Here is a 13744-nt window from a genome sequence, read left to right on the forward strand (position 1 = left end):
AATAAGTAATATTTAGCACCCGATTATACCTGTATTACTATGAAATCCTTATAAAACAACAATTTTGATCAGCAATTGCGCTATTAATACAATGAAAAAATATATTTTCCGATTTCATTAGATCTAAATAAACAAGTAATACATTTTCAACCAATCCAGAGTTTGTGCAGAGTGTGATTTGACATAAAACCTATTAAAGTCTGTAATTAGGTTAAGCAATGTGGCACAAGCAACACGTTTTTTTTAAATTCATTATTGTAAATTAAAATGTATCCCATTCTGTATAACAAATATACAAATACTGTCAAAAAAAGTAGAGAGACTTATTAAAAGATCTTCAGCTCAGATGTCTGATTAAATGCAATTTGATTTAATTAATATTTACTCTAATAGAGTACATTTTAAATACAAAGCAAAAAATGTTTACCAACAATTTACCAGTGAAGAAAGAGCTACATATTACATAACTGAATATTTGCAAAAGGAAAAATATTTTGTATTTGAAAAATGAAAACGAAATTTGTAAAAAAAACAAAAAAAATATACAACGTCAACTTTAGTAATTCCAGACGTGCAAACTCTGTTTTACCAAACTGAGATCGGCCAGTGCCACTTTGACACCTGTGCCAGCATCCATACATTAATTCACAAAGACTGAGGATAGATTTTATGATGTGACTTTGACAAGAGACAGTTTTACCACATGAAGTTAAATATATCTTGTATCTTATGTCCCTTAGTGGAGAAAAAGCCAACAGGAAGGGATGTTGTGTTTTTGTTGGATGGATCTGATGGCACTAGAACTGGATTCCCAGCTATGAGAGACTTTGTCCAGAGAGTAGTAGAGACACTGAGTGTGGGTGATGACAAAGACCGCGTCTCAGTGGTTCAGTACAGCAGAGACCCAGGTGTCCAATTCTATCTGAACACATACACCACAGAAGGCGAGATCCTTGATGCTGTCAGAGGCTTAAGCCACAAGGGCGGCAGACCCCTCAACACTGGAGCCGCTCTCCAGTTCTTGAGAGGCAATGTCTTCACGGCTTCTGCAGGAAGCAGGAGCCTGGACAGAGTTCCACAGGTGCTAATATTGCTAAGTGGTGGAAGGTCATCTGACAGTGTGGATGCACCAGCCTCTGCTCTCAAGCAGATGGGTGTACAGACCTTTGCAATTGGAACCAGGAGCTCTGATCTCACTGAACTGCAGAAGATATCCCATGATCCCAGTAGTATTTTATCTGTGTCTGAGTTTACTCAACTTCCCAGTGTTCAAGAAAAGCTCTCCTCTGTGATGAGCACAGTTCTAGTGAGGGCAACGCCCATAACACCAACAGTAACTGGTAAGAAAGTAAAGCCTTTTTACATTGCACAATAATGGTAGCACACAAAAGCAAGTAAATTGATCCTGAATTTCACAAAATTCAGCTCAGGCAGTTCCACTTTGACAGATCACTTGATCCAGCATTGATAATTTATTCACAAAGGTTGAGGTTAGATTTCATATTCTGACTTTGACACGAGACACTTTTACCACATGACCCTAAATAAATCTTATATCTTATGTCTCTTAGTGGATAAAAAGCCAACAGGAAGGGATGTTGTGTTTTTGTTGGATGGATCTGATGGCACTAGAACTGGATTCCCAGCTATGAGAGACTTTGTCCAGAGAGTAGTACAGACACTGAGTGTGGATGATGACAAAGACCGCGTCTCAGTGGTTCAGTACAGCAGAGACCCAGGTGTCCAGTTTTATCTGAACACATACACCACGAAAGGCGAGATCCTTGATACTGTCAGAGGTTTGAGCCACAAGGGAGGCAGACCCCTCAACACTGGAGCCGCTCTCCAGTTCTTGAGGGACAATGTATTTACAGCTTCTGCAGGAAGCAGGCACCTGGACAGAGTTCCACAGGTGCTAATATTGCTAATTGGTGGAAGGTCTTCTGACAATGTGGATGCACCAGCCTCTGCTCTCAAGCAGATGGGTGTACAGACCTTTGCAATTGGAACCAGGAGCTCTGATCTCAACGAACTACAGAAGATATCCCATGATCCCAGTAGTACCCTATTTGTGTTTGAGTTTACTGAACTTCCCAGTGTTCAAGAACAGCTCTCCTCTGTAATGAGCACAGTTCTACTGAGGGCCACGCCCATAGCACCAACAGTAACTGGTAAGAAAGTGAAACCTTTTTACATTCCACAATAATGGTAGCACACAAAAGCAAGTAAATTGATCCTGAATTTCACAAAATTCAGCTCAGGCAGTTCCACTTTGACAGATCACTTGATCCAGCATTGATAATTTATTCACAAAGGTTGAGGTTAGATTTCATATTGTGACTTTGATACGAGACACATTTGCCACATGACCCTAAATAAATCTAATATTTTATGTCCCTTAGTAGATAAAAAGCCAACAGGAAGGGATGTTGTTTTTTTGTTGGATGGATCTGATGGCACTAGAACTGGATTCCCAGCTATGAGAGACTTTGTCCAGAGAGTAGTAGAGACACTGAGTGTGGATGATGACAAAGACCGCGTCTCAGTGGTTCAGTACAGCCGAGACCCAGCTGTCCATTTCTATCTGAACACATACACCACGGAAGGCGAGATCCTTGATGCTGTCAGAGGCTTAAGGCACAAGGGCGGCAGACCCCTCAACACTGGAGCCGCTCTCCAGTTCTTGAGGGACAATGTCTTCACAGCTTCTGCAGGAAGCAGGCACCTGGACAGAGTTCCACAGGTGCTAATATTGCTAAGTGGTGGAAGGTCATCTGACAGTGTGGATGCACCAGCCTCTGCTCTCAAGCAGATGGGTGTACAGACCTTTGCAATTGGAACCAGGAGCTCTGATCTCACTGAACTGCAGAAGATATCCCATGATCCCAGTAGTATTTTATCTGTGTCTGAGTTTACTCAACTTCCCAGTGTTCAAGAACAGCTCTCCTCTGTGATGAGCAAAGTTCTAGTGAGGGCCACGCCCATAACACCAACAGTACCTGGTAAGAAAGTGAAGCCTTTGTACATTGCACAATAATGGTAGCACACAAAAGCAAGTAAATTGATCCTGAATTTCACAAAATTCAGCTCAGGCAGTTCCACTTTGACAGATCACTTGTGCCAGCATTGATAATTTATTCACAAAGGTTGAGGTTAGATTTCGTATTCTGACTTTGACACGAGACACTTTTACCACGTGACCCTAAATAAATCTTATATCTTATGTCTCTTAGTGGATAAAAAGCCAACAGGAAGGGATGTTGTGTTTTTGTTGGATGGATCTGATGGCACTAGAACTGGATTCCCAGCTATGAGAGACTTTGTCCAGAGAGTAGTACAGACACTGAGTGTGGATGATGACAAAGACCGCGTCTCAGTGGTTCAGTACAGCAGAGACCCAGCTGTGCAGTTCTATCTGAACACATACACCACGGAAGGCGAGATCCTTGATACTGTCAGAAGTTTGAGCCACAAGGGCGGCAGACCCCTCAACACTGGAGCCGCTCTCCAGTTCGTGAGAGACAATGTCTTCACAGCTTCTGCAGGAAGCAGATATCTGGACAGAGTTCCACAGGTGCTAATATTGCTAAGTGGTGGAAGGTCAACTGACAGTGTTGATGCACCAGCCTCTGCTCTCAAGCAGATGGGTGTACAGACCTTTGCAATTGGAACCAGGAGCTCTGATCTCACTGAACTGCAGAAGATATCCCATGATTCCAGTAGTACTTTATCTGTGTCTGAGTTTACTCAACTTCCCAGTGTTCAAGAAAAGCTCTCCTCTATAATGAGCACAGATCTAGTGAGGGCCACGCCCATAACACCAACAGTAACTGGTAAGAACGTGAAGCCTTTTTACATTGCACAATAATGGTAGCACACAAAAGCAAGTAAATTGATCCTGAATTTCACAAAATTCAGCTCAGGCAGTTCCACTTTGACAGATCACTTGTGCCAGCATTGATAATATATACACAAAGGTTGAGGTTAGATTTCATATTCTGACTTTGACACGAGACACTTTTTCCACATGACCCTAAATAAATCTTATATCTTATGTCTCTTAGTGGAGAAAAAGCCAACAGGAAGGGATGTTGTGTTTTTGTTGGATGGATCTGATGGCACTAGAACTGGATTCCCAGCTATGAGAGACTTTGTCCAGAGAGTAGTACAGACACTGAGTGTGGATGATGACAAAGACCGCGTCTCAGTGGTTCAGTACAGCAGAGACCCAGCTGTCCAGTTCTATCTGAACACATACACCACGGAAGGCGAAATCCTTGATACTGTCAGAGGTTTGAGCCACAAGGGCGGCAGACCCCTCAACACTGGAGCCGCTCTCCAGTTCTTGAGAGACAATGTCTTCAAAGCTTCTGCAGGAAGCAGATATCTGGACAGAGTTCCACAGGTGCTAATATTGCTAAGTGGTGGAAGGTCATCTGACAGTGTTGATGCACCAGCCTCTGCTCTCAAGCAGATGGGTGTACAGACCTTTGCAATTGGAACCAGGAGCTCTGATCTCACTGAACTGCAGAAGATATCCCATGATTCCAGTAGTACTTTATCTGTGTCTGAGTTTACTGAACTTCCCAGTGTTCAAGAAAAGCTCTCCTCTGTGATGAGCACAGTTGTAGTGAGGGCCACGCCCATAACACCAACAGTACCTGGTAAGAACGTGAAGCCTTTTTACATTGCACAATAATGGTAGCACACAAAAGCAAGTATATTGATCCTGAATTTCACAAAATTCAGCTCAGGCAGTTCCACTTTGACAGATCACTTGTGCCAGCATTGATAATATATACACAAAATTTGAGGTTAGATTTCTTATTTTGACTCTGACACAAGACACTTTTTCCACATGACCCTAAATAAATCTTATATCTTATGTCTCTTAGTGGAGAAAAAGCAAACAGGAAGGGATGTTGTGTTTTTGTTGGATGGATCTGATGGCACTAGAACTGGATTCCCAGCTATGAGAGACTTTGTCCAGAAAGTAGTACAGACACTGAGTGTGGATGATGACAAAGACCGCGTCTCAGTGGTTCAGTACAGCAGAGACCCAGGTGTCCAGTTCTATCTGAACACATACACCACGAAAGGCGAGATCCTTGATACTGTCAGAGGTTTGAGCCACAAGGGAGGCAGACCCCTCAACACTGGAGCCGCTCTCCAGTTCTTGAGGGACAATGTATTTACAGCTTCTGCAGGAAGCAGGCACCTGGACAGAGTACCACAGGTGCTAATATTGCTAATTGGTGGAAGGTCTTCTGACAGTGTGAATGCACCAGCCTCTGCTCTCAAGCAGATGGGTGTACAGACCTTTGCAATTGGAACCAGGAGCTCTGATCTCAACGAACTACAGAAGATATCCCATGATCCCAGTAGTACCCTATTTGTGTCTGAGTTTACTGAACTTCCCAGTGTTCAAGAACAGCTCTCCTCTGTAATGAGCACAGTTCTACTGAGGGCCACGCCCATAACACCAACAGTAGCTGGTAAGAAAGTGAAGCCTTTTTACATTGCACAATAATGGTAGCACACAAAAGCAAGTATATTGATCCTGAATTTCACAAAATTCAGCTCAGGCAGTTCCACTTTGACAGATCACTTGTGCCAGTATTGATAATATTTACACAAAGGTTGAGGTTAGATTTCTTATTGTGACTCTGACACAAGACACTTTTTCCACATGACCCTAAATAAATCTTATATCTTATGTCTCTTAGTGGAAAAAAAGCCAACAGGAAGGGATGTTGTGTTTTTGTTGGATGGATCTGATGGCACTAGAACTGGATTCCCAGCTATGAGAGACTTTGTCCAGAGAGTAGTAGAGACACTGAGTGTGGATGATGACAAAGACCGCGTCTCAGTGGTTCAGTACAGCAGAGACCCAGCTGTCCAGTTCTATCTGAACACATACACCACGGAAGGCGAAATCCTTGATACTGTCAGAGGCTTAAGGCACAAGGGCGGCAGACCCCTCAACACTGGAGCCGCTCTCCAGTTCTTGAGAGACAATGTCTTCAAAGCTTCTGCAGGAAGCAGACACCTGGACAGAGTACCACAGGTGCTAATATTGCTAAGTGGTGGAAGGTCATCTGACAGTGTGGATGCACCAGCCTCTGCTCTCAAGCAGATGGGTGTACAGACCTTTGCAATTGGAACCAGGAGCTCTGATCTCACTGAACTGCAGAAGATATCCCATGATCCCAGTAGTATTTTATCTGTGTCTGAGTTTACTGAACTTCCCAGTGTTCAAGAACAGCTCTCCTCTGTAATGAGCACAGTTCTACTGAGGGCCACGCCCATAACACCAACAGTAACTGGTAAGAAAGTGAAGCCTTTTTACATTGCACAATAATGGTAGCACACAAAAGCAAGTATATTGATCCTGAATTTCACAAAATTCAGCTCAGGCAGTTCCACTTTGACAGATCACTTGTGCCAGCATTGATAATATATACACAAAGGTTGAGGTTAGATTTCCTTTTGTGACTCTGACACAAGACACTTTTTCCACATGACCCTAAATAAATCTTATATCTTATGTCTCTTAGTGGAGAAAAAGCCAACAGGAAGGGATGTTGTGTTTTTGTTGGATGGATCTGATGGCACTAGAACTGGATTCCCAGCTATGAGAGACTTTGTCCAGAGAGTAGTACAGACACTGAGTGTGGATGATGACAAAGACCGCGTCTCAGTGGTTCAGTACAGCAGAGACCCAGCTGTCCAGTTCTATCTGAACACATACACCACGGAAGGCGAAATCCTTGATACTGTCAGAGGCTTAAGGCACAAGGGCGGCAGACCCCTCAACACTGGAGCCGCTCTCCAGTTCTTGAGAGACAATGTCTTCAAAGCTTCTGCAGGAAGCAGACACCTGGACAGAGTACCACAGGTGCTAATATTGCTAAGTGGTGGAAGGTCATCTGACAGTGTGGATGCACCAGCCTCTGCTCTCAAGCAGATGGGTGTACAGACCTTTGCAATTGGAACCAGGAGCTCTGATCTCACTGAACTGCAGAAGATATCCCATGATCCCAGTAGTATTTTATCTGTGTCTGAGTTTACTGAACTTCCCAGTGTTCAAGAAAAGCTCTCCTCTATAATGAGCACAGATCTAGTGAGGGCCACGCCCATAACACCAACAGTAACTGGTAAGAAAGTGAAGCCTTTTTACATTGCACAATAATGGTAGCACACAAAAGCAAGTAAATTGATCCTGAATTTCACAAAATTCAGCTCAGGCAGTTCCACTTTGACAGATCACTTGTGCCAGCATTGATAATTTATTCACAAAGGTTGAGGTTAGATTTCATATTCTGACTTTGACACGAGACACTTTTACCACATGACCCTAAATAAATCTTATATCTTATGTCTCTTAGTGGAGAAAAAGCCAACAGGAAGGGATGTTGTGTTTTTGTTGGATGGATCTGATGGCACTAGAACTGGATTCCCAGCTATGAGAGACTTTGTCCAGAGAGTAGTACAGACACTGAGTGTGGATGATGACAAAGACCGCGTCTCAGTGGTTCAGTACAGCAGAGACCCAGCTGTCCAGTTCTATCTGAACACATACACCACGGAAGGCGAAATCCTTGATACTGTCAGAGGTTTGAGCCACAAGGGCGGCAGACCCCTCAACACTGGAGCCGCTCTCCAGTTCTTGAGAGACAATGTCTTCAAAGCTTCTGCAGGAAGCAGATATCTGGACAGAGTTCCACAGGTGCTAATATTGCTAAGTGGTGGAAGGTCATCTGACAGTGTTGATGCACCAGCCTCTGCTCTCAAGCAGATGGGTGTACAGACCTTTGCAATTGGAACCAGGAGCTCTGATCTCACTGAACTGCAGAAGATATCCCATGATTCCAGTAGTACTTTATCTGTGTCTGAGTTTACTGAACTTCCCAGTGTTCAAGAACAACTCTCCTCTGTGATGAGCACAGTTGTAGTGAGGGCCACGCCCATAACACCAACAGCAACTGGTAAGAAAGTGAAGCCTTTTTACATTGCACAATAATGGTAGCACACAAAAGCAAGTAAATTGATCCTGAATTTCACAAAATGCAGCTCAGGCAGTTCCACTTCGACAGATCACTTGAGCCAGCATTGATAATTTATTCACAAAGGTTGAGGTTAGATTTTTTATTGTGACTTTGACACGAGACACTTTTACCACATGACCCTAAATAAATCTTATATCTTATGTCTCTTAGTGGAGAAAAAGCCAACAGGAAGGGATGTTGTGTTTTTGTTGGATGGATCTGATGGCACTAGAACTGGATTCCCAGCTATGAGAGACTTTGTCCAGAGAGTAGTAGAGACACTGAGTGTGGATGATGACAAAGACCGCGTCTCAGTGGTTCAGTACAGCAGAGACCCAGGTGTTCAGTTCTATCTGAACACATACACCACGAAAGGCGAGATCCTTGATACTGTCAGAGGTTTGAGCCACAAGGGAGGCAGACCCCTCAACACTGGAGCCGCTCTCCAGTTGTTGAGGGACAATGTATTTACAGCTTCTGCAGGAAGCAGGCACCTGGACAGAGTTCCACAGGTGCTAATATTGCTAATTGGTGGAAGGTCTTCTGACAGTGTGAATGCACCAGCCTCTGCTCTCAAGCAGATGGGTGTACAGACCTTTGCAATTGGAACCAGGAGCTCTGATCTCAACGAACTACAGAAGATATCCCATGATCCCAGTAGTACCCTATTTGTGTCTGAGTTTACTGAACTTCCCAGTGTTCAAGAACAGCTCTCCTCTGTAATGAGCACAGTTCTACTGAGGGCCACGCCCATAGCACCAACAGTAACTGGTAAGAAAGTGAAACCTTTTTACATTCCACAATAATGGTAGCACACTAAAGCAAGTTAATTGATCCTGACTTTCACAAAATTCAGCTCAAGCAGTTCCTTGTGCCAGCATTGATAATTTATTCACAAAGGTTGAGGTTAGATTTCATATTGTGACTTTGATACGAGACACATTTGCCACATGACCCTAAATAAATCTAATATTTTATGTCCCTTAGTAGATAAAAAGCCAACAGGAAGGGATGTTGTTTTTTTGTTGGATGGATCTGATGGCACTAGAACTGGATTCCCAGCTATGAGAGACTTTGTCCAGAGAGTAGTAGAGACACTGAGTGTGGATGATGACAAAGACCGCGTCTCAGTGGTTCAGTACAGCCGAGACCCAGCTGTCCATTTCTATCTGAACACATACACCACGGAAGGCGAGATCCTTGATGCTGTCAGAGGCGTAAGGCACAAGGGCGGCAGACCCCTCAACACTGGAGCCGCTCTCCAGTTCTTGGGGGACAATGTCTTCACAGCTTCTGCAGGAAGCAGGCACCTGGACAGAGTTCCACAGGTGCTAATATTGCTAAGTGGTGGAAGGTCATCTGACAGTGTGGATGCACCAGCCTCTGCTCTCAAGCAGATGGGTGTACAGACCTTTGCAATTGGAACCAGGAGCTCTGATCTCAACGAACTACAGAAGATATCCCATGATCCCAGTAGTACCCTATTTGTGTCTGAGTTTACTGAACTTCCCAGTGTTCAAGAACAGCTCTCCTCTGTAATGAGCACAGTTCTACTGAGGGCCACGCCCATAACACCAACAGTACCTGGTAAGAAAGTGAAGCCTTTTTACATTGCACAATAATGGTAGCACACAAAAGCAAGTATATTGATCCTGAATTTCACAAAATTCAGCTCAGGCAGTTCCACTTTGACAGATCACTTGTGCCAGTATTGATAATATATACACAAAGGTTGAGGTTAGATTTCATATTCTGACTTTGACACGAGACACTTTTTCCACATGACCCTAAATAAATCTTATATCTTATGTCTCTTAGTGGAGAAAAAGCCAACAGGAAGGGATGTTGTGTTTTTGTTGGATGGATCTGATGGCACTAGAACTGGATTCCCAGCTATGAGAGACTTTGTCCAGAGAGTAGTTCAGACACTGAGTGTGGATGATGACAAAGACCGCGTCTCAGTGGTTCAGTACAGCAGAGACCCAGCTGTCCAGTTCTATCTGAACACATACACCACGGAAGGCGAAATCCTTGATACTGTCAGAGGTTTGAGCCACAAGGGCGGCAGACCCCTCAACACTGGAGCCGCTCTCCAGTTCTTGAGAGACAATGTCTTCAAAGCTTCTGCAGGAAGCAGATATCTGGACAGAGTTCCACAGGTGCTAATATTGCTAAGTGGTGGAAGGTCATCTGACAGTGTTGATGCACCAGCCTCTGCTCTCAAGCAGATGGGTGTACAGACCTTTGCAATTGGAACCAGGAGCTCTGATCTCACTGAACTGCAGAAGATATCCCATGATTCCAGTAGTACTTTATCTGTGTCTGAGTTTACTGAACTTCCCAGTGTTCAAGAACAACTCTCCTCTAAAATGAGCACAGTTGTAGTGAGGGCCACGCCCATAACACCAACAGTACCTGGTAAGAACGTGAAGCCTTTTTACATTGCACAATAATGGTAGCACACAAAAGCAAGTATATTGATCCTGAATTTCACAAAATTCAGCTCAGGCAGTTCCACTTTGACAGATCACTTGTGCCAGCATTGATAATATATACACAAAATTTGAGGTTAGATTTCTTATTTTGACTCTGACACAAGACACTTTTTCCACATGACCCTAAATAAATCTTATATCTTATGTCTCTTAGTGGAGAAAAAGCAAACAGGAAGGGATGTTGTGTTTTTGTTGGATGGATCTGATGGCACTAGAACTGGATTCCCAGCTATGAGAGACTTTGTCCAGAAAGTAGTACAGACACTGAGTGTGGATGATGACAAAGACCGCGTCTCAGTGGTTCAGTACAGCAGAGACCCAGGTGTCCAGTTCTATCTGAACACATACACCACGAAAGGCGAGATCCTTGATACTGTCAGAGGTTTGAGCCACAAGGGAGGCAGACCCCTCAACACTGGAGCCGCTCTCCAGTTCTTGAGGGACAATGTATTTACAGCTTCTGCAGGAAGCAGGCACCTGGACAGAGTACCACAGGTGCTAATATTGCTAATTGGTGGAAGGTCTTCTGACAGTGTGAATGCACCAGCCTCTGCTCTCAAGCAGATGGGTGTACAGACCTTTGCAATTGGAACCAGGAGCTCTGATCTCAACGAACTACAGAAGATATCCCATGATCCCAGTAGTACCCTATTTGTGTCTGAGTTTACTGAACTTCCCAGTGTTCAAGAACAGCTCTCCTCTGTAATGAGCACAGTTCTACTGAGGGCCACGCCCATAACACCAACAGTAGCTGGTAAGAAAGTGAAGCCTTTTTACATTGCACAATAATGGTAGCACACAAAAGCAAGTATATTGATCCTGAATTTCACAAAATTCAGCTCAGGCAGTTCCACTTTGACAGATCACTTGTGCCAGCATTGATAATATTTACACAAAGGTTGAGGTTAGATTTCTTATTGTGACTCTGACACAAGACACTTTTTCCACATGACCCTAAATAAATCTTATATCTTATGTCTCTTAGTGGAAAAAAAGCCAACAGGAAGGGATGTTGTGTTTTTGTTGGATGGATCTGATGGCACTAGAACTGGATTCCCAGCTATGAGAGACTTTGTCCAGAGAGTAGTAGAGACACTGAGTGTGGATGATGACAAAGACCGCGTCTCAGTGGTTCAGTACAGCAGAGACCCAGCTGTCCAGTTCTATCTGAACACATACACCACGGAAGGCGAAATCCTTGATACTGTCAGAGGCTTAAGGCACAAGGGCGGCAGACCCCTTAACACTGGAGCCGCTCTCCAGTTCTTGAGAGACAATGTCTTCAAAGCTTCTGCAGGAAGCAGACACCTGGACAGAGTACCACAGGTGCTAATATTGCTAAGTGGTGGAAGGTCATCTGACAGTGTGGATGCACCAGCCTCTGCTCTCAAGCAGATGGGTGTACAGACCTTTGCAATTGGAACCAGGAGCTCTGATCTCACTGAACTGCAGAAGATATCCCATGATCCCAGTAGTATTTTATCTGTGTCTGAGTTTACTGAACTTCCCAGTATTCAAGAACAGCTCTCCTCTAAAATGAGCACAGTTGTAGTGAGGGCCACGCCCATAACACCAACAGCAACTGGTAAGAAAGTGAAGCCTTTTTACATTGCACAATAATGGTAGCACACAAAAGCAAGTAAATTGATCCTGAATTTCACAAAATTCAGCTCAGGCAGTTCCACTTTGACAGATCACTTGTGCCAGCATTGATAATTTATTCACAAAGGTTGAGGTTAGATTTCATATTCTGACTTTGACACGAGACACTTTTACCACATGACCCTAAATAAATCTTATATCTTATGTCTCTTAGTGGATAAAAAGCCAACAGGAAGGGATGTTGTGTTTTTGTTGGATGGATCTGATGGCACTAGAACTGGATTCCCAGCTATGAGAGACTTTGTCCAGAGAGTAGTACAGACACTGAGTGTGGATGATGACAAAGACCGCGTCTCAGTGGTTCAGTACAGCAGAGACCCAGGTGTCCAGTTCTATCTGAACACATACACCACGAAAGGCGATATCCTTGATACTGTCAGAGGTTTGAGCCACAAGGGAGGCAGACCCCTCAACACTGGAGCCGCTCTCCAGTTCTTGAGGGACAATGTATTTACAGCTTCTGCAGGAAGCAGGCACCTGGACAGAGTTCCACAGGTGCTAATATTGCTAATTGGTGGAAGGTCTTCTGACAGTGTGGATGCACCAGCCTCTGCTCTCAAGCAGATGGGTGTACAGACCTTTGCAATTGGAACCAGGAGCTCTGATCTCAACGAACTACAGAAGATATCCCATGATCCCAGTAGTACCCTATTTGTGTCTGAGTTTACTGAACTTCCCAGTGTTCAAGAACAGCTCTCCTCTGTAATGAGCACAGTTCTACTGAGGGCCACGCCCATAACACCAACAGTAACTGGTAAGAAAGTGAAGCCTTTTTACATTGCACAATAATGGTAGCACACAAAAGCAAGTATATTGATCCTGAATTTCACAAAATTCAGCTCAGGCAGTTCCACTTTGACAGATCACTTGTGCCAGTATTGATAATATATACACAAAGGTTGAGGTTAGATTTCATATTCTGACTTTGACACGAGACACTTTTTCCACATGACCCTAAATAAATCTTATATCTTATGTCTCTTAGTGGAGAAAAAGCCAACAGGAAGGGATGTTGTGTTTTTGTTGGATGGATCTGATGGCACTAGAACTGGATTCCCAGCTATGAGAGACTTTGTCCAGAGAGTAGTACAGACACTGAGTGTGGATGATGACAAAGACCGCGTCTCAGTGGTTCAGTACAGCAGAGACCCAGCTGTCCAGTTCTATCTGAACACATACACCACGGAAGGCGAAATCCTTGATACTGTCAGAGGTTTGAGCCACAAGGGCGGCAGACCCCTCAACACTGGAGCCGCTCTCCAGTTCTTGAGAGACAATGTCTTCAAAGCTTCTGCAGGAAGCAGATATCTGGACAGAGTTCCACAGGTGCTAATATTGCTAAGTGGTGGAAGGTCATCTGACAGTGTTGATGCACCAGCCTCTGCTCTCAAGCAGATGGGTGTACAGACCTTTGCAATTGGAACCAGGAGCTCTGATCTCACTGAACTGCAGAAGATATCCCATGATTCCAGTAGTACTTTATCTGTGTCTGAGTTTACTGAACTTCCCAGTGTTCAAGAACAACTCTCCTCTAAAATG

The 13744-nt window shown here is 44.0% G+C and overlaps 1 protein-coding gene across 8 annotated transcripts in view; it reads left to right on the forward strand.

The window, feature by feature from the left end:
* LOC137132500 (collagen alpha-3(VI) chain-like) overlaps window positions 1-13744 on the forward strand; it is a 120198-nt gene that overhangs the window by 21044 nt on the left and 85410 nt on the right. The window lies entirely within an intron of this gene.

This window comes from Channa argus, chromosome 9 (genome assembly GCF_033026475.1).
Source record: "Channa argus isolate prfri chromosome 9, Channa argus male v1.0, whole genome shotgun sequence".
Taxonomy (NCBI): domain Eukaryota; kingdom Metazoa; phylum Chordata; class Actinopteri; order Anabantiformes; family Channidae; genus Channa; species Channa argus.